At 39.7% G+C, this 18,615-nt stretch overlaps 2 protein-coding genes across 6 annotated transcripts in view; one reads left to right on the top strand and one right to left on the bottom strand.

The window, feature by feature from the left end:
• Nucleotides 1-2,956, bottom strand: part of lrtm2a (leucine-rich repeats and transmembrane domains 2a) — a 28,979-nt gene extending 26,023 nt beyond the window's left edge. Inside the window, exon 1 of the mRNA XM_019347259.2 lies at nt 2,418-2,956. The gene's annotated coding sequence lies outside the window, so the exon portion shown is untranslated. The remainder of the gene's footprint in view (nt 1-2,417) is intronic.
• cacna2d4a (calcium channel, voltage-dependent, alpha 2/delta subunit 4a) overlaps nt 1-18,615 on the top strand; it is a 103,135-nt gene that overhangs the window by 61,038 nt on the left and 23,482 nt on the right. The window lies entirely within an intron of this gene.

Raw genomic sequence — 18,615 nt, 5'->3', positions numbered from 1 at the left:
ACACTCACGATTAAAGAGGGCTGGATGTGGCCCGCCATGTAAAATGAGTTTGACATCCCTGACTTAAAGCCATGCTCTTAACTCTCTTATACACACAGACATGCATACAAAAATAACAGGGAATACAAAATGATGAAAAACACTTGAGTGCAAATACATTGTTAAACTTGCGCGTAACCGTGCAGGTTGCTAACAAAGGCAGAGCCAGGCAGCAAAGCTCCCTAAATCAATTTTTAATGGCTTTGTTACACTGGAGAGGGAAGAGATTGGGGCAACATGGCACACACACACATGCTGTACAAAAAGAGCAACGTACTGTATGTGTTGACAGGCACATGGTACAATTATATGTACAGATATATTATAACATGCATGTAGGTATGCAGCCACATGTTGTACATTCACATGAATACCATTCTGTCCAAGAGTTGAATTTCACTGAACATATGCTGTTGATTTTAATAAGTATGGAATCGATATTAGACCATGTCAAGGTCAAGGAAAATTCTTTCCAAGACAAAACCTTTTCAGACTTGTGTCCCTCAGCTGTGGATAAACAGAACCTGCTAAAGATGGTCAGTTATGCTTCAGATGGATTTGGACAGCTGACAGCTATTTTTATTTACACTCATTGTCTTGGTATTGTAACTGTATATTATGTCATGATTTTTTTTGCTTTCTTTACCTTTATTCTGTGTAAATGATCAGTTTTTGCTAATATCACATACATTTTTTTTTTTTAACACCACCCAAATCTGACAGTAGCGTTTAGGAGTAAGAGGCTAAGAGTAAAATTTGTCATTTAGTTAAGTGCATCATTAATATCACCCAGACTCATTAAATCCTTTGCAGCTGATATTATCTAAATCATTTAATGAGTGGTTTCACATAAGCCCCCAGACTGGCCTCAATTGTTAGCCATGTTTCTTAGTAGACATACAAAACTAGTGCAGCCACATAATCCATTAGTTTGTTTGTTTTCTCTAGAGTGATGTCAGAAGGTGTCTGCGTTACTTGGAAAATAGTCCGTTTTCATTCATTCTTAACTAAAGCAGAGAGGCACGAAAGGGTGATGAAACCTCACACCTACTGCATGATCATACAATCACAGTGCAGCTATTGCAAGCTAATCACTCTTACATCACACCATCTGAAAAGAGATTAGAGCCCGTGAAGTGTTATACAGCAGGTAAAACCAGCAACACGCTACCCAGAGGCCTCTGACTGAGAATTAACACAATGCCATTTAATGGCATCTATCAAGGGCTCTACATTGATTAATATTACATAAGATATTGTGAAGGTCATGAAAAGAAAGTACTGAAGAAATGTTCAACCAAGTTTCCATTAAACTTTTGGAGCAGTGTAAGATCACAGCATGTAGAAGGTACAGTATAAAAAACAAGTAAGCATAGATCATTTCAAGCATTAAAGCAGGTTTGCTTATATTCTGTACTGTGCATTAAGAAAGGACTGCAAAAATAGCAGGATGATGTGCAGCGGTTTTGATGGACTGGCTAAAGTCAGACCTGTAGATCATGTGACTTTAGGTTATGCATGAGACTTTTGAGCAAGCAGCATTGTCCAATTGAAACAGTTTTGACTTTGTAAGCTTTAGAGCATTTAAGTTTAAATCAGGAGGATGGATGTATGGATAATGGATGGATGCATGGATGGATGGATGGTGCTTTTCACATTAGTTCTTTCACTAATTTGATTGGACTGAATATACACCTTCAGATACTTGTAGCAGTTAGTTTTTACTATATCTGTGGTTGGAGCATTTGGCATATTTACAGTGGCTACAGTGTATTTCCCAAAGGCTGTATCTCAATAGATGATTCATCAGGAGCCTCTTTACCAGCAACAGTTTCTAGTCATTTATTTTGCAATAATTTCAGAGGGAATATCAGTTTCTTTACTGTTCTCTAACATCATATTATGAGATCTTTAGACCATAATATTTACTGTTCATGCCCACTAAGACATGTTTTATAATATGACAGCCAGATTTACTCCACAGCACTGCAGCACAGCAATAGTTTTTAAGGTATTTTCACAAAATTTAAAAAAAGAAAATGAAGGAATATCCTGTTATAGTAAGCATGCCATGAATCATAACTCTCATACTTTTCTACTGCCCACCCCTGCAAGCTTTGGCCCAAAACCACATCCCAGGCATTCCTGTCAATGTGTAGTGTGTGTCCAGGAAACAGCCCGAGGGCTGACGTTTACGGCTTCCACCTCCTCACAGCATGCACTTTTGGCCCCGTCTAAAATTCCCATAGGTTTCAAGAAAAACACAAACGTAATTTTGTTTCTTTCTGCAGTCTACTTTGTTTGACTTTATAAATATTCCATTCCAGTCAAAAAAACAGAAGTGAATGAGTGAGGTGAATACCGTCAACCAGACTTACCTTTTGACCAGATATCTCGGACAGCACAAGCTTTATGGCTTTCTGCAATCAGCCATTCGTCCAAAAATATTATTTAAAAAAAGAAATAAAGCTCAAAAATTTCTGACTGGACACAAAAATTGAAGAAAAGCTGTCACCACTACAACTAAGAAAATCCATACATTCAAGATCCTGGTCAGATGAATAATGAAAGATTGATCCTTCTCTCTGAATAAAGACAATTCCTCCAGCTTCCCTTCAACCCACCGATGAATTGTGAAGGGACGGATTGTGTAAAAAAAAAAAAAAATGATGAGGATTTTAGAAAAAAAACAGAGGTAAAGAAAGGCTTAGAGGAACAAGAGGAGGTAAGAGAGGCTAAGGTCCTCAGAGGGAGAGGGATGGAGATAGTTAATCCTTTTCTTAGGATCTGTTCCGTATATGAATGATACGTCCAGCGCTGTCCTGCTCGTTGGCTTGCGTGTTGCCGTGTGTCTGAGAGGCGTGAGTATGTGTGAAAAAGAGAGAGACGGTGTGTGTGTGTGTCTGAGAGAGAGAAAGAGAGGCAACGGCGTTAGGTTGCTGGCGTCATGCGCTACCCCTTCTGTGTCGCTATGTTTGTGATTCCTGCACTCAGCACGCGTCGGAGCGTGTGTGTCTGTTTATCCATGCATGTACACTTGAGGGCTGTCTTTCCGGTGCGCCTTTGTTAGACTGTGTGTGTGTGTGTCTCGATACTCCCACCTCCCCCGTTTTTCTTTACCGTACGTGTGTGCAGCCGTGCATGTGGCAGGAGAATGTACGTGTGCGCGTGTGTGTGTGCCTTGTCAAATATAGTAACATTAGTGTATGCTGCCTCTGTCTGCCTGCAGCTCTCCCACAGTGACAGAGAGAAGAAGAGGGAGGTGGAATACAGAGTGCGTGATAATACGAACGAGTGAAAGCTGAAGGAGAGATAAGGGAAAATACAGAGCAACAGAGTGAGGAGGAACTAGAGAGTGGAGTGGAAGGCATTGGGAGAAATATGAAACAGGGTGCAAAAAATAAATAAATAAGGAAGCTAGGTAGGAGAAAAGGGAGGCAGAGGACACGGTGGGATGAGGTTGATGGAAGGGGGACGGGAAGAAAGATTTGAGAGAGAAATCTGTAGCGGTGGAGCGAGGGAGGATGCGAGAGAGAGAGAGAGAGAGAGAGAGAGAGAGGGAGGGATCAGCTGATTTCAGTAAAGATGAGAATCTCCCTCTGCCACATGGGCTTTTCTCCTCCCTCGATTTTTTTTCCTCCTCACGTCTCCCTCTCTCAGCTTTCATTTTCATCCTATTCCCTGTGGCAGCTCTCGTAACGGCTGTGTTTGTGTGTGTGTAAAGGAAGTTTGTGCATGTGGCTGTATGAGCACATGCACTGGTGTGTGTGTCCTTGTTTACATCTCACACACAGAACTGTGATCCTCATGAGATAAAACAGTCCATTTTTAGGTAAATTAGATAGATTAAACTAGATAGGTTTATGCATGCCCGTGCAGTGTTTTGTGAATAATTGTGAGAAGCATTTAGGTGGAAGATATCATTGACAAGTTTAAGACAGGTGGTAGTAAGACAGTATGTGGTTTGTAAAGGGGGAGTAGGGTATGAACTGGTGGGGCGACTGTGTGTTTGTTTGCACACAGCATATAACTACTTGGCTGCTTCCTTACATGGCTTGAATCATAGCTCTCTCACACACTTACACACACACATTGTGCTGTTAATGAGCATGTGAATCGCTTGGCTCAGATTCAGTGTTCAAATGAGAGACTAGTTGTTTCCATAAGAAACTGAACCAAAATTGCTCATGAGCCAAGCGTCTTTTTCTCTCTCTCTTTCACTAAAGGGACTGGCATTGTTAACAGAGGGGGGTTTTCATCCTCTCTTTCTTTTCCACATGCTGGAAGCCACCAATGACTGATTTTTACTGTTTTTATTTTGCAAATATGGCCGAAATAGATATTATACACCAACCAGACCAGACCTCAGAGATGATCCTCAACTTTGACCTTTCCGGGAACAAATGGTCTAAAATTTAATGTTGAAGCTGCACCTGTCTTTGGATATTACCAATAGAGCCCAGCTGATATGGGATTTTTAATACTGATGCTAATACCAATGCACTGATGCTGACATTTGGTTATTCAAAAAACCTGATATTCCAATATACTGACCAATGATTTTTTTTTATTTCAGACACATGAAATATAAAAAAGAGTTCCCTAACACTTATGTGTACTTATTTAGTTTTGTTTTTAGGCTCTGCAGACTCTTGCCCTTTGGTGGGCAAACTAGCTAATATGAGCTGATAATATCATCCCTCCAATAGAAAGAGTAGGCTCCAATTAGCAACATTCACCTAACTGTGCAATGCAAAGGACTGTGGAATATAAAGCTGATACCAAGTACATGGGGCCACTCTGTGACATTTTTACAGTGTACAGTGTTAGACCTCACTCATACAGGCCTAGAGACCAATTAACAAACCCCTGATAAGCTCCAGTTCTGTAATCTCCACCTGGTTGGTGAGTTGTTGCTGGGCGTGGCTAGATGAAATTGGTGGGAAAAAAATGCACAAAAAAACTTGTTTTGATTGCTTTAGTCTTTAGCAGATTTCCACAGATTGGTGTTTCATATGTAAGATATTGACTTGAGTGCAAGTAAACGCCAACTACTCGCCGACTGACAGTGAAAATGAAAAGTGTGACGCAAACTGAAAACAGAGGCCGTTTGCCTTCAAGGTAAAAGTTGCACCCTTTGAGATTCTCGGTCTGTGTGACTGTTGCCTTATGCAGCTCTTCAAAGCATTTTAACATCTTCCAGCTTTTTCTTATGATCTTGTTATTTTACAGCTTCAGTAAAAGTTTGCAGCATTTCTGATATGGTCACTGTGCACTTGGCACATAGTTAGCCACTATCTGGTGAACATACTGGATTATTAAGCAGCTAGCGTGCCCAACATTTCCCTTAGATGGCAAAGACCAGAGCAGAATTTAAGGAGGGTGATTTTTTTTATTTTGAAAGGACATCTATCAGGTGGTCAGAAAGACTTTTCCAAATAAGTGCAAATGTTTGTACCATTTAAGCTGTAAGTGTAAATACGCATCTATTTGTTAAGAATTTTTCCATGAACAAAATAAACGATGAAGTCAGTATTCAAATCATCTAAACACTGTATTGTCAAACCAAGCAAAGAGAAGAAACAGGAACATCATTCTGGAGGTTGGACCAAACAATTGGAAATGGATTTCAAGACATCCAATCTAACTGTGCACCTTCTTTCAGTTTGCACATGTCAGTGTCTGTTGCCAGGCTGAAATATTTACAAAGGCTGGTTAATACATTGGATTGGTCAGCTGCCCAACACACACACACACACACACACACACACACACACATTTACAAGCATAATCTCAACTGAGTTATCTCGTTTCCTGTCCAAATGTGGGCACTGTGCTGGCTTTATGACATGGATGTAGTTACTGGCAGACAGAAATGATTATTTTAGCTGCCAGTAGCTCCGGATAGTGTTGGCTGTAAGGACATGCTCTTCAGCGGTATTAAAAATGATTGGCTAGAATGACAGGAAAAGCATGGAGTGTGCAATATGCTGTTGCACAAAACAATTTTATCTCAGCGTTGAGTGATGTTAAAAAATATTTAAAGGTAGAAAGAAATTCTATTTTTGAATGAGCAGTGGTAGCAACTCTTCCTGTGTTTGTCTGCACATTCGTGTGCAATCCCAAAGGAGTAATTAGTCCTCTAATTAGTCCTGCCAATCCCCTCCAGAGTGCAGAGGTCAGCAGCCAGGGTCAGCTGCTTGGCACTGCCAGGTATTTAGTGCAAGGCTCAAGGACACTTTGTCACAGTTGTTATAAAATATAAAAATCGTGCTTAAAGCCCAGTGTTAATAATAGAAACTGTGTTTTTTTTGTTTTGTTTATTTTTCACCGGCAGATGTTTCCCCTCCTGCAGTTTTAAACACCACACAGAAACCAAGTGAAAGAACACTGAAGGCAATTCAGTTTTGTCAGAGGCATCCATCTGTCGGCTCAAAACCCAAACATTTGGTATCTTGTGCCAGACTTTTGTCTTAGCGCCACCCATTAATTATCATACATTGCTTAGCATCTGAAAGAGGCCTTGCACTTCTGCGGTATTGTCAGAGATGTGAGCCCTTTCGGTGGCACTTGGATCTCATGTTCCATTTTTACACTCAAAATTCAGAGTGTTTCAACTCTGACTTTGTTTTTTCATTGACCTTGCGGTTTGCAGCAGATGAAATGACACCTGTCTGTGATGTAACCTGAAAGCAATCCACAGTGAATGAAAAGGGAAAAAAAACCTCTTTTTTACCAGGTTCTTACTTTTTCTCCAAAGAAGCACAATTGGTGCTGCTTTTTGCATTAAATTCAACTACTGCATGTAAATCACTGACGTGTTTGTCAGCCTTTGCACTCTAACGTGCACCCATCTTTTAGTGAACACAGCTAGCACCCCTGGTATTAAGTAAACAGCACTAGCATTTGGCAAAATCCAATCTCTGATCTAATATCAAGGCTTAATATGTGCTCAATCCTGACAGAACGAGGCCTGGGGCTTCCTTTGTTACTTTCAAAATCTGTATGAAAACAAAATCTTTATATTCTATGTGTAAAAAAGAAAAGTATGGCTGTTGTTTCAGAACCATGGACAGCAGCACTGTTTGCTGTGTTATGATCTGATGAAATAACACAGAGTGCAGTGTAGTAGACTGTTAAATACCTGCCCCCCCCCCCCCCCTTTAGTTTCCCAGCTTATTTGATTTGTTTTTGTTTTTGTTTTTGATAGCAAAAATTGAATTATTGCCAAAAGTTTTATTTACTAAATTGTAGAAGTCCACAGAGAGAGAGACAGTGGGAAACACAGAGGTGAGAGAGCGAGAGCTACAGCTGTTTCTGTGTGACTCACCTGGCTGATTGTTGCTTGCTTTTACTTTTGTTTAGTTTCAAGAGGTAGCAGGGGTGCTGAGACTTTTTGGCTCCTCCAACCGGCCAGAGCAGCACAGTCCCTTCATCCCAGGCCTCCAGATTTACAAATGAGACTCTTTTCTGAAACGACAGAAAGAGTCCACTGTGGCTATAATTCTCAACGTTCATGTAAGATATATATATACATATTTAAAAGCAAGTTGAAATAATTCTGATAAATGTTTAATTTAACAAACAACACTGCAGAGAGTGTGATTGCTCCTCCGGCTCAGGTAGTTCATTTAAAATTTTGCACACTGATTGAGAAGGAAGAGCTTTGTAAAACCAGGTAAGAATGCAAGGCAAGCTTGATTTATTTGCTTCTCCAAGGGATTTTTTCCTCTTTTTTTTAGGATTGTTTATATGTCTGGCAAAAAAGGCATGTTGGCATTGGGATCCATTTTAAGTGCCAGCACCTCCTGCCAAGGCGACTTTTATGGCCAGTTCTGTTCCATCAATGATGGAGGAAATACGTGTTATGAAAAATGATTACTTGCAACGGTTTGGAGCAGGAAAGTGTATTTTTTGTGTTTTCTGCATGCCTGTTGTTGTGTTGCACAGAAACATTCATTCTCTAGCTATATGAATATTGTTTTATTTATTATCTTGTAGGCATAATTAAATCCCTGCAGTCCTTGCTGTCTCTTGCCTCCAATATTGATGATATATGAATTTAAACCCAGTCTGTAGCATTCATTACAAGTTGGAGTATCACCCCCCCTTTTCTTCTTTCGCTCTCTTATGCCAGCTCCCTCTTCCCTCACATCTCTCTCTCTCCTTCCCTATCTCCTCGCACTCAGCCCTACCTCCTCCCATGCTGCGTAATTTACTGTGCTATTGGGTGAGTGTCACTGAAGATGAATTGGCCCTAGCCTTTGTATTAACACCAGGTCTGGCTGGGCACGTTTAGCACTTCTACCACTACTTCCTGCATAGAGCAAGTAACTTCAAGGCTCCATCCGTCTTTTCACACACACAGAGAAAAGATTGTACATGTTCACGGTTCCATCAGAGTCTGGACTGGTGTCCCTGTTCCCATTCATCAGCTTTTCCTTATAATCCGTGAATCAGCCTTATAGTGGCCAGACAGTTTTATGGCTCTTTGGTCAATATGGTCAATGAGGACTGCTCCATAAAAAAATCAATCATGTTTTAATTTGTGGCTTGAGACACATTTTCCCAGACAGGCTTTTATTCCAGTGCCTCAGCCTTTTTATTTTTTTTATAGATACAGTATAGCTTTTATATATGTTTAACAGTTTTTTTCCCCTCATATTGAATTTTTTCTGTTACGCCTATTGTGGTCAACCCTTTAACTAAATAGGTAAGGTGACATGCATACTTTACATTCATAGTGACATTAATGGGTTGATTTAGAGAAAGGTAGATGATGCTTCCTTGCAACAGGGTGCCTGTTCAGTGGTAACCTCATGCTGTGCTAGTCCCAAATAACACTTTAATAACATCAGCCTTTTTGTCTTTCTTAACAGACCAGCTAAGATTTAAAATTGATCTAAAATTGTTTGCACTTTTAAACGGCAGCACCTGACTGTTTTTTTATATAATTAGCAATTAAGCTAAAGGATTGCCTTCATCTGGCCGGGACCTTTCTGTCTGGAGTTTGGATGGTCTGGGTACTCCAGCTTCCTCCCAAAATTCACAGACATGCAGTTTGCGGGATTAGGTTAATTGGTGATAACATAAATTTAAATAAGAGAATTATTTTTAATATTTGAATGAAAATCTTTTGCAGTCCATCACTGCCTGAAATCAAAACCCCTTGGACATCATCAAATACATCACCAAAAGCACCGCCTTCAGCTGCTGCTTGTTTGTGGGTGTCTTTCTGCGTCAGTTTTATCTACAGTAACTGAAGAGCTGCTCTGTTGGGTTGAGATCAGGTGTTTCACTGAAAAATATAAATTACTGTCACTTTAGAAACTCTTGGCTTGCTTTTCTAGTAAGCTTTGGGTCATTATCAATTTGCTTTGTAAAGCACTGTCCAATTAGTATTGGCTAAATTTTAGTCGGCAATATAGCCATGTACACCTCAGAATTCATGCTCTTAATTCTCAGCAGTCACATTATCAGTGAATGCTAGTGACCTGGTACCACTCCACCACATTTGCTCATAATTTGACACATACACTTTGGTGGACGGGGTATGCTTTGGATTATGACCTGTTTCTTTCCTTTTCCTTCATTTTTTCTTCCGATCATTCAGGTACATGTTAATCTTGGTTTCATGCAAAGATTGCTTTTTTTCAGAACTGTGCAGACTTTTATAGAGGTTTTCTACTAAAGTCTAATCTAGCTTTCCTGTTCTTGAGTGTAACTAGTGGTCTGCACCTTCTTGTAACCCCTCTAGGTTTCTATTCATGAAAGCATTGCTTGATTGTAGACTCTGACAATGATAGGCCCAGCCCCTCAAGAGTGCGTTTTTGATTTGCTTTAACTTTGCGAAAGGGATTTTCTTATCCAACGAAAAAATTCTGTGAGCATCAACTTCAATTGTCTTCAGTGGTATTTCAAGGGTTTTGCTGTTCCTCAGTTCTTTTTAAGACTATACTAGACTATAGATTATGCCACTCCTAAAGTTTTTGCTGTCTCTCCGACGGGTTTATTTTTTGCTTTTCAGCCTAATGAAACTTCATCTATATAAAGCTAAAAATGCAATTTAAACATGCACAATCAGCCTTTATCTGCTGAATTTGTCATGAAACAACAGGAGAACGTGTCAGTTAATTTTACAGTTATTTTTAGGCCTCTGAAAAATGGGCAACTATGTACGAAAAGTGGCTGTAGCTCCTGAGCAGTCAATGCAGTGCTTTGGTTGAACTGTTTTACTTAAAGCTGAAATTTTGTAAATGGCATCTTGTCTGTTTAATTTTAAAATCATCTGTGTTGGTTTAAAGAGGGAAAATTACAGAAATATGTCACAGTCCATTAATTTATGTGTCTAATTGTATTTTCTGTACATGTGGGGACAGTTAGAGTACTTAAGAAGCAGTCTGAACTCCATAAGTAAGCTGTCTCTTTATTGACTGCTTTTAACAATGAGAACATAATCAACATCCTCCAGAGATGGAGATCAGTAAAAAGTTATAGGCCAGGTTGCATTAAACTTACAGCCATATTTATATGGACTGTACAAAACTACAAAACTATAGCAAAACTAAGTAAGCCAACCCATGCTGGAGACTGATTGAGACTGAACTGAAAGCATAAACTAAAAACAAAATAAAAACAGCTAATGAAAAAATGGAAAACTATTACGCTCCAGAGCCAGTGTGGAGAAAAAGACTTCCGTGCCTTAACTGTCCTGCTTGGCACCCTAGCTTTACATTGTTGTTGGAAGATCTGGCTGTAAGTGAACAGTGTTCGCACTAACATGTGAGGATGACCAAAAACAGGCGCACCACGGTTCTTGACCTCCTCTTTAAAAAAAAGAAAGAACTCAATTTGTGCAACAGCCATGTCTGACGTATTTCCATGTAGCATGCTATCCGTCACTGGATAAATTAAGTGGTGCAGTTGATGGATTATGAAGCATTTTCGGCGCATACACGTTCTCAGTCGCACAAGCACGCACACTCACATAAAGTTTATCCCCTCGGAGAGTCTCATTAATTTGGCCAAGATGATTTGTTCCGAAAGAGGCTGAATTCATCACAGCCAGACAGATGGCAGAGAGGGATTTCCTAGAGGAGAGCACAAGGGTTAGAGTGAGTGGCGATGGGCATAGAGGAGATGATGGTGCGGGAAGGAGAACAAGTGGAATGTGGACTGTGGAAAAAAGATGAAACGAAGAGAGCAAGACAATAACAAAGTGTGAAGCAAGAAGAGAGAAAGATAAGCAATAAGACAGAAAAACAGATATGGGATAAAAGAGAGGGATAGTTGAGAGATAAAGAGGGGAGAGGCACCATCTGTCTTCTTAGAGAGAGATGGAAACAGACATTAGAAGCAGGAGGCGGAAATCACAAGAGGAAACATGGAAGTAGAAAAAGGAAGGGTTGAAAAAAACATACTCCTTATCAGGGGTAAATTGGTCCAGCTTCCTTGTACACTATCTTGGCCATCCTTTAAGTTTCTTGTACGCTACTTGAAGAACTAAAACCATTCATCTAAAAAAATCTTTCTGAATTTGGTGTTGTCATGATGGTCATGGAAGGTGCTATCTAGTGCTCTTAACCAAAACTTCCAATATCTCAATTGGCTTGAGATATGATGACAACATCATGGTTCACAGCATTTTTCATATTCATTAAAACCTTGGGACAGCTGCAAAAGCCCATAACTTGTTACTCATGTGTTTGCTGAACAGAGAGCTGTAATCAGGACTGATAGCAGTCCTGGCTTTGTCCAAAGTAGTAATAAATCAGTGTAACAAATATCAGCCTCCTTATTGTTTTGGTTTTATTAAAAAAAACAAAAACTTTACAGATGATGTTTTTCATGCTTTTTTCCTTAATTGCTGTCATCTACACATATACATATATATGTGTTCATGTTAATATGGAGCTTGAAATAATGAGGTCAGCATATGAATAGTAATCCGTGTGAGCCAACAGCTCACCCAAAGCTCAGTCAAAGAGCCGAGAAATCCCTAAAACACTCATCTCAAGCAGTAAACACACCTGCTGTTCAAACCCTCTGCTTAAAAGGGACTATCAATCAGATGAAATCTAGCATAAAGGAAAATGAGGCAAAACTGGGTGGTTTCAGAGAGTAGATGAACTAAAGGGGCTTCACCGAGGCTCAGTATAAGGTAAAGAAGCATTATTTGCGTTAGAATTGAAGAATAAAGACATGGGGGTGGAAATGACCATAATAGGTCCCTTTAAGTTACTGCCATAACTAATTTAGTCAGGTAATGAAAGAGGGGCCATTACATATAAAAAGACACGCATCCAGTACCGAGGTCTTCTCCTTTCACGTTATAAAAGATTGAGTAGGTAATTGAATTCCAGACTTGATTAATGGCCCAAAATGTCATGACTTTAATTCCTGTTGGATATGCAGCAAAGAAAAAGCGCTGTTCTGAACACAAACTACCATGTAAACATACAGACCACAAGAAAGAGCACAGCAGTTCGCCTTCGCTCTTTCTTTCTCTCTCACACATAAACATGTTTTTTCTGAGCCTCTCCACTATGAATGATTTAGTGAGTGTGCCTCCAACAGGCTCGTTTAAGAAGGCTGTGAAACTAGGTTAACTTAAGGTGGGCTGCGCCAGCTTGGAAGGTCCACACACATATAGCCTGTGTCAACATCATTTATTTCCATTTCTATCCTTCATTTAACACGCTTCTTACCCATCAACTTTAAGATTTAAGGGTTATGACAGCAGCGCTAGTCAGTTATTCCAATATGTCAATAAGTTTCACAAGAATCTGTCCTGATTTTTAATATGTTCAATTCGTGGCTTTATGTGGGCATTTGTGTGTCTTGTGTGAATAATTCAAAGCTAGTTATCCCACACCGACACGTGCCAGTGTTCCACTCTTTTGAAAAATTGAAAAAAACCCTACAATGTCCCCCCTGCTCATGCATGTGCCTCTGTTTGCATCCTTGACTTTCGAAAAGTTGACAAAGTAAGAGACTTTCAGAGAGAAAATGAGAGATTATGGTAAGAGAGAGGAGGAATACAAGGGAGGGAGGTTGAGTCATCATCCTTTCATCCAATCCCCATTCTCTGCCTGTTGCTTTGGTAACATGATGTCAGTGCAGCCTCTAGCAACTCCTCTGAGGTTAGCGAGCATTAGTAGAGAGGTGTGTCTGTGTTTGTGTGCATGCATGCGCGTGTGCGTGTCTGTTCTTAAGTCTCTCTTGGCAATTGCTGCCACAAAACCAACTGTAACTTAACTGCAAAAAGCTTAAGGGTCATAGGTCAGGTGAGACCGCCAATCAGTAGGTCAGAAGGATGTGTGTCTTTGTTTTAGGTTGTGTATGTGTGTAGTTGAGTGTGTGGGTGTGGGTGCGCGTAGCTTTCTTTGTATTTATCAGCCTGAGTCTGTTTTGAATGGTTTTATGAATGGTTTTCTTGGCTGCGTGTGTGTGTCTTGTTTGTGTGTTCAGACAGCTAGGATTTCTTTTCATATTGATCATTATAATCAACTATTACTAAACTTTTCTTCTTCTTTTTTTTATCGCTCAGCAGTCAAGCACAATTTGCTCATTTTTCCTTGCTGGAACAAAGTTTGTTGCCTGGCAACATCAGTTTATTGAGCACTCTCCATCAGAAAGTCGTGGTCTCTGCCAAGGCTTTGGTGAACATTGCTGCTTTAGGGAAACACAAACAGTAATTTTTGGTCTTTCGGTTGAAAGGTTATTCAGTGTGAAGCGTGTGGAGTGATTTTTATTTTTGTCAGGGTTGTGAAACCTTGAAAAAGTATGTGGGATTGGATATATTAGTCAGATAAAGGATGCCCTCATCCACCTGCAGAAAATATGCTGCAGCTCCCAAACATGGTAAGATCAGGTGTTCTGAGGTCTCTCTTAAACACGACTTTTACAAAGAGTCATTCATCTGCTGTAGCTACAGACGTAAAATAGACTTAATTGAAATGTATATAGTAGCAGTATTGAGCTCAGTCAACATTTTTACAGAGTAACTGTCTCTCTGTGTACTGGGCCAACAGCCAAAATAACAATTATGTGAGCATAATAGCAGGACAGAAAACAGATTTTTAGGCTTTTTAGACCCAATCCAGACAGCACAATTTCCAGTAACATTTCAAAATAAAAGGGAATGATGGCCTCCCAGTGTTTTCTCATAGTTTACCTTACTAAGGCCAGTGTTTTGTCTCACTATATCGCATTAGGCCTTCAATGCATGCATGTGTAGTCAATTCAAATACTGACCGAGACTTTTTTTGTATTGAATATGCTGCCCTAAAACATCCTTGTCCTTTTTTAAGATTTGTTCATCAGCAGCTAATTAGTTAATTATTTTACTCAAATCATCATAAAAATCCCTTTTGGCCTTTCCTTATTTTCATGTTTTATTTTGTATTCATGCACCGTTCCTCTCATTATTGAGTTTTAAAGCTATTTGTCATCTTGAAATGCCGTAGTTTGTGCAAATAGACTAAGCTTAAGCCTATTAATATGCAACAGCAAATGATTAAGGCAAAGGCATAACTTACAGTGGCTTGCAAAAGTATTCGGCCCCCTTGAACTTTTCCACATTTTGTCACATTACAGCCACAAACATGAATCAATTTTATTGGAATTCCACGTGAAAGACCAATACAAAGTGGTGTACACGTGAGAAGTGGAACGAAAATCATACATGATTCCAAACATTTTTTACAAATAAATAACTGCAAAGTGGGGTGTGCGTAATTATTCAGCCCCCTGAGTCAATACTTTGTAGAACCACCTTTTGCTGCAATTCCAGCTGCCAGTCTTTTAGGGTATGTCTCTACCAGCTTTGCACATCTACAGACTGAAATTCTTGCCCATTCTTCTTTGCAAAACAGCTCCAGCTCAGTCAGATTAGATGGACAGCGTTTGTGAACAGCAGTTTTCAGATCTTGCCACAGATTCTGGATTGGATTTAGATCTGGACTTTGACTGGGCCATTCTAACACATGGATATGTTTTGTTTTAAACCGTTCCATTGTGGCCCTGGCTTTATGTTTAGGGTCGTTGTCCTGCTGGAAGGTGAACCTCTGCCCCTTTCTCAAGTCTTTTGCAGACTCCAAGAGGTTTTCTTCCAAGATTGCCCTGTATTTGGCTCCATCCATCTTCCCATCAACTCTGACCAGCTTCCCTGTCCCTGCTGAAGAGAAGCACCCCCAGAGCATGATGCTGCCACCACCATATTTGACAGTGGGGATGGTGTGTTCAGAGTGATGTGCAGTGTTATTTTTCCGCCACACATAGCGTTTTGCATTTTGGCCAAAAAGTTCCATTTTGGCCTCATCTGACCAGAGCACCTTCTTCCACATGTTTGCTGTGTCCCGCACATGGCTTGTGGCAAACTGCAAGCGGGACTTCTTATGGTTTTCTGTTAACAATGGCTTTCTTCTTGCCACTCTTCCATAAAGGCCAACTTTGTGCAGTGCATGACTAATAGTTGTCCTATGGACAGATTCCCCCACCTGAGCTGTAGATCTCTGCAGCTCGTCCAGAGTCACCATGGGCCTCTTGGCTGCATTTCTGATCAGCGCTCTCCTTGTTCGGCCTGTGAGTTTAGGTGGACGGCCTTGTCTTGGTAGGGATACAGTTGTGCCATACTCCTTCCATTTCTGAATGATGGCTTGAACAGTGCTCCGTGGGATGTTTGAGGCTTGGGAAATCTTTTTGTAGCCTAAGCCTGCTTTAAATTTCTCAATAACTTTATCCCTGACCTGTTTGGTGTGTTCTTTGGACTTCATGGTGTTGTTGCTCCCAATATTCTCTTAGACAACCTCTGAGGCAGTTGTGGAGCTGTTTTGCAAAGAAGAATTGGCAAGGATTTCAGTCTGTAGATGTGCAAAGCTGGTAGAGACATACCCTAAAAGACTGGCAGCTGTAATTGCAGCAAAAGGTTGTTCTACAAAGTATTGACTCAGGGGGCTGAATAATTACGCACACCCCACTTTTCAGTTATTTATTTGTAAAAAATGTTTGGAATCATGTATGATTTTCGTTCCACTTCTCACATGTACACCACTTTGTATTGGTCTTTCACGTGGAATTCCAATAAAATTGATTCATGTTTGTGGCTGTAATGTGACAAACTGTGGAAAAGTTCAAGGGGGCCGAATACTTTTGCAAGCCACTGTATCACATTTTAAAGTGGATACAAAAGAAAGATAAAAAAGAGAAGAAAAAGGGGCTGAAAAAACTGAAATGCCTCTCATTCTGTTCCATCTTACTGATGAATGTTTGACATTTGTGAATAAAAACTGTAATTATGTGTTTGTGTGTTTGTGAAGGAGACAGAGGGACGGAGAATACAAATGCCATTTCTAAGTGGGAAGGCTGTAATCTGCGTGCGTGTTTGTGTTGCTTTGCCTGCCTCTTTGTCAGCGTTGGTGTGTGTGTTTGTGTTCGTGCAACACCGATTGTGTTTATGTGCATGTACAAGACACTATGAAACAGTGAGGCGCTAAAGCAAAAGACATGATAAGTCTTTGACAATTTGTTCGGATAAACAGTAATCTTGTTTTACAAATTCAATTTTAATAAAGCACACTTACTCTTAAGACTTCAAACAAGATAGATAATGTTATGCAGATATTAACAGTTGAACCTAAAGCACGCCCACATATGGGTTTTGAGGAAGAGGTTTAAATAAGCCATGAACTGGAAGAATTCAAACACAGCAATAAAAACAAATTCTAATGCGTTCGTTGGGCTTTTCTGGGTGATCAGTCACATGTACTTAGGGTCAGAAATGAACTTTTGCTGGTAGAATAGTGAAAACGTGCTTTTTCTTCTACCAGCCAAAATTAATGATTATATTTTTGCATCTTGCATTAATTCATTTCATCACGTTAATGAGATATTTTAAGAATATAAAAGCAAAGCCCAGAACAAATTTGAAAGCTAAATTATTCTGGTATATTGATCAACGGTGAGACAATTCATGCATTAATAGAAGAAGCATTTATCTAAATAATCTACTGAACTTTTTTGCTACTAAATTTACTTAAGCATCATTCTCTCATTCCTCTGGATACTCCAGCTTCCTTTCACAGTCCAAAGGTGGATGTCATCATCCATCCATCCATCCATTTTCTTAACTGCTTATCCGCTACAGTATGTTAGGCAGGTTGAAGTCTATCCTAGCAGTTACTGTGAAAGAGGCAGGTTACACCTTTGATAGCTTACCACTGTATCACAGGACTAAGGTGAAAATGTGTGAATTCAAGGTAAATAAGGCTCTGAAGAGCAAAAATGAAACAGCTATAGGTCAAAACAAAATTAAAATTGTGGTTTATAAACTGAAAGAGGAAAGTGTTCATTAAGACAAGAACATTTTGATATAAATCTCAATCCGTTCCACACTTTTTCTAGTCTGCTTGGAGTACTCATGTATGCTTGTAGTGTGGTGTGCACTGACAGAAAAAATAAATCGCAGGAACATGGATGTAATATATTTGATTTCAGCTAGTGTTTTTCTAGTCTTACTGATCAATCAAAGGGCTTTAGACTACAAGCTACATTTAACCTTACATTGATACAGCACTTCATTCTTGTTGCTTCAGGCATTTTATGTACCTCATATTTGTGGTCATTTTAGAATCACCAAGTAATCTGAGTTGATCGCTTTGGATTGAGGGAAGGAAAATACACATATACACATACAAACTCAACACAGAAAGGCCCCAGCACGGCTTTAAACCAAGAAGCTTATTGGTGAGAGTTGACCACTGTTTCACCATGCCACAATTCCCCACTAAACCTTCCATTCACCATCAGATGATGTAACTTTATGTCACTTGGTGCACAGCGGACCCTCGCACAATTATATACACAGAAAATACAACTGTCAGTGATCGCTGCTAAATTAGGCTAGATGGATGGTGAAAGACCCAAAAATGGTCATTGGTGGAACCAGCCTTTAACCCTTTAACCGGAAATGTTAGGTATTAATGGATTACTGTAGGTTATTATTACCAGTACAATAAAAAATACTAGTTAAATTTAAAGAGACTGCAGAGATCTTTTTAAGTGCAGCTCCATCTCATGGACCTATATTTTAACCACAATAGAAAACAGAAACCATATCAGATGTTTACACTGACACATTTTACTGTTTCCTAAAAAAATATTTGCTCATTATTTATTTGATGGTAGCAGCACAGCTCAGAAAAGAGGCAGTGTTTCTCAAGTAGAGATGAGCAGGGGATTACCTCTCTGCAAAAAACTGTGTCTACAAATTGTGAAATAATTTCAGAATATTTTTCCTCAATGAAAACTTGAATATCTTTGTGCACAGGGTATAAGGCTAGAACTCAATAGTGAATGCCTGGGATTTTTCTGAGCCTCGGGTGGCGCAGCATTAAAATCAGTCATGATTCTGTCATGGAAATCAGTACATGGGCTCAGGAACACTTCCAGAAATCACTGTCTGTGAACACAGTTCACCGTTAAAGATCTGTGCATGCAAAGAAAAGGTATGAAGCAGTGATCTCTCACCAAAGCTCATTTAAAATGGACGAGGCAAGGTGTGAAACTGCTCTGTGG

This window comes from Oreochromis niloticus, linkage group LG17 (assembly GCF_001858045.2).
Source record: "Oreochromis niloticus isolate F11D_XX linkage group LG17, O_niloticus_UMD_NMBU, whole genome shotgun sequence".
Lineage (NCBI taxonomy): Eukaryota > Metazoa > Chordata > Actinopteri > Cichliformes > Cichlidae > Oreochromis > Oreochromis niloticus.
Note: the sequence above shows the minus strand (reverse complement) of the source record. Positions and strands in the feature narration are given on the sequence as shown.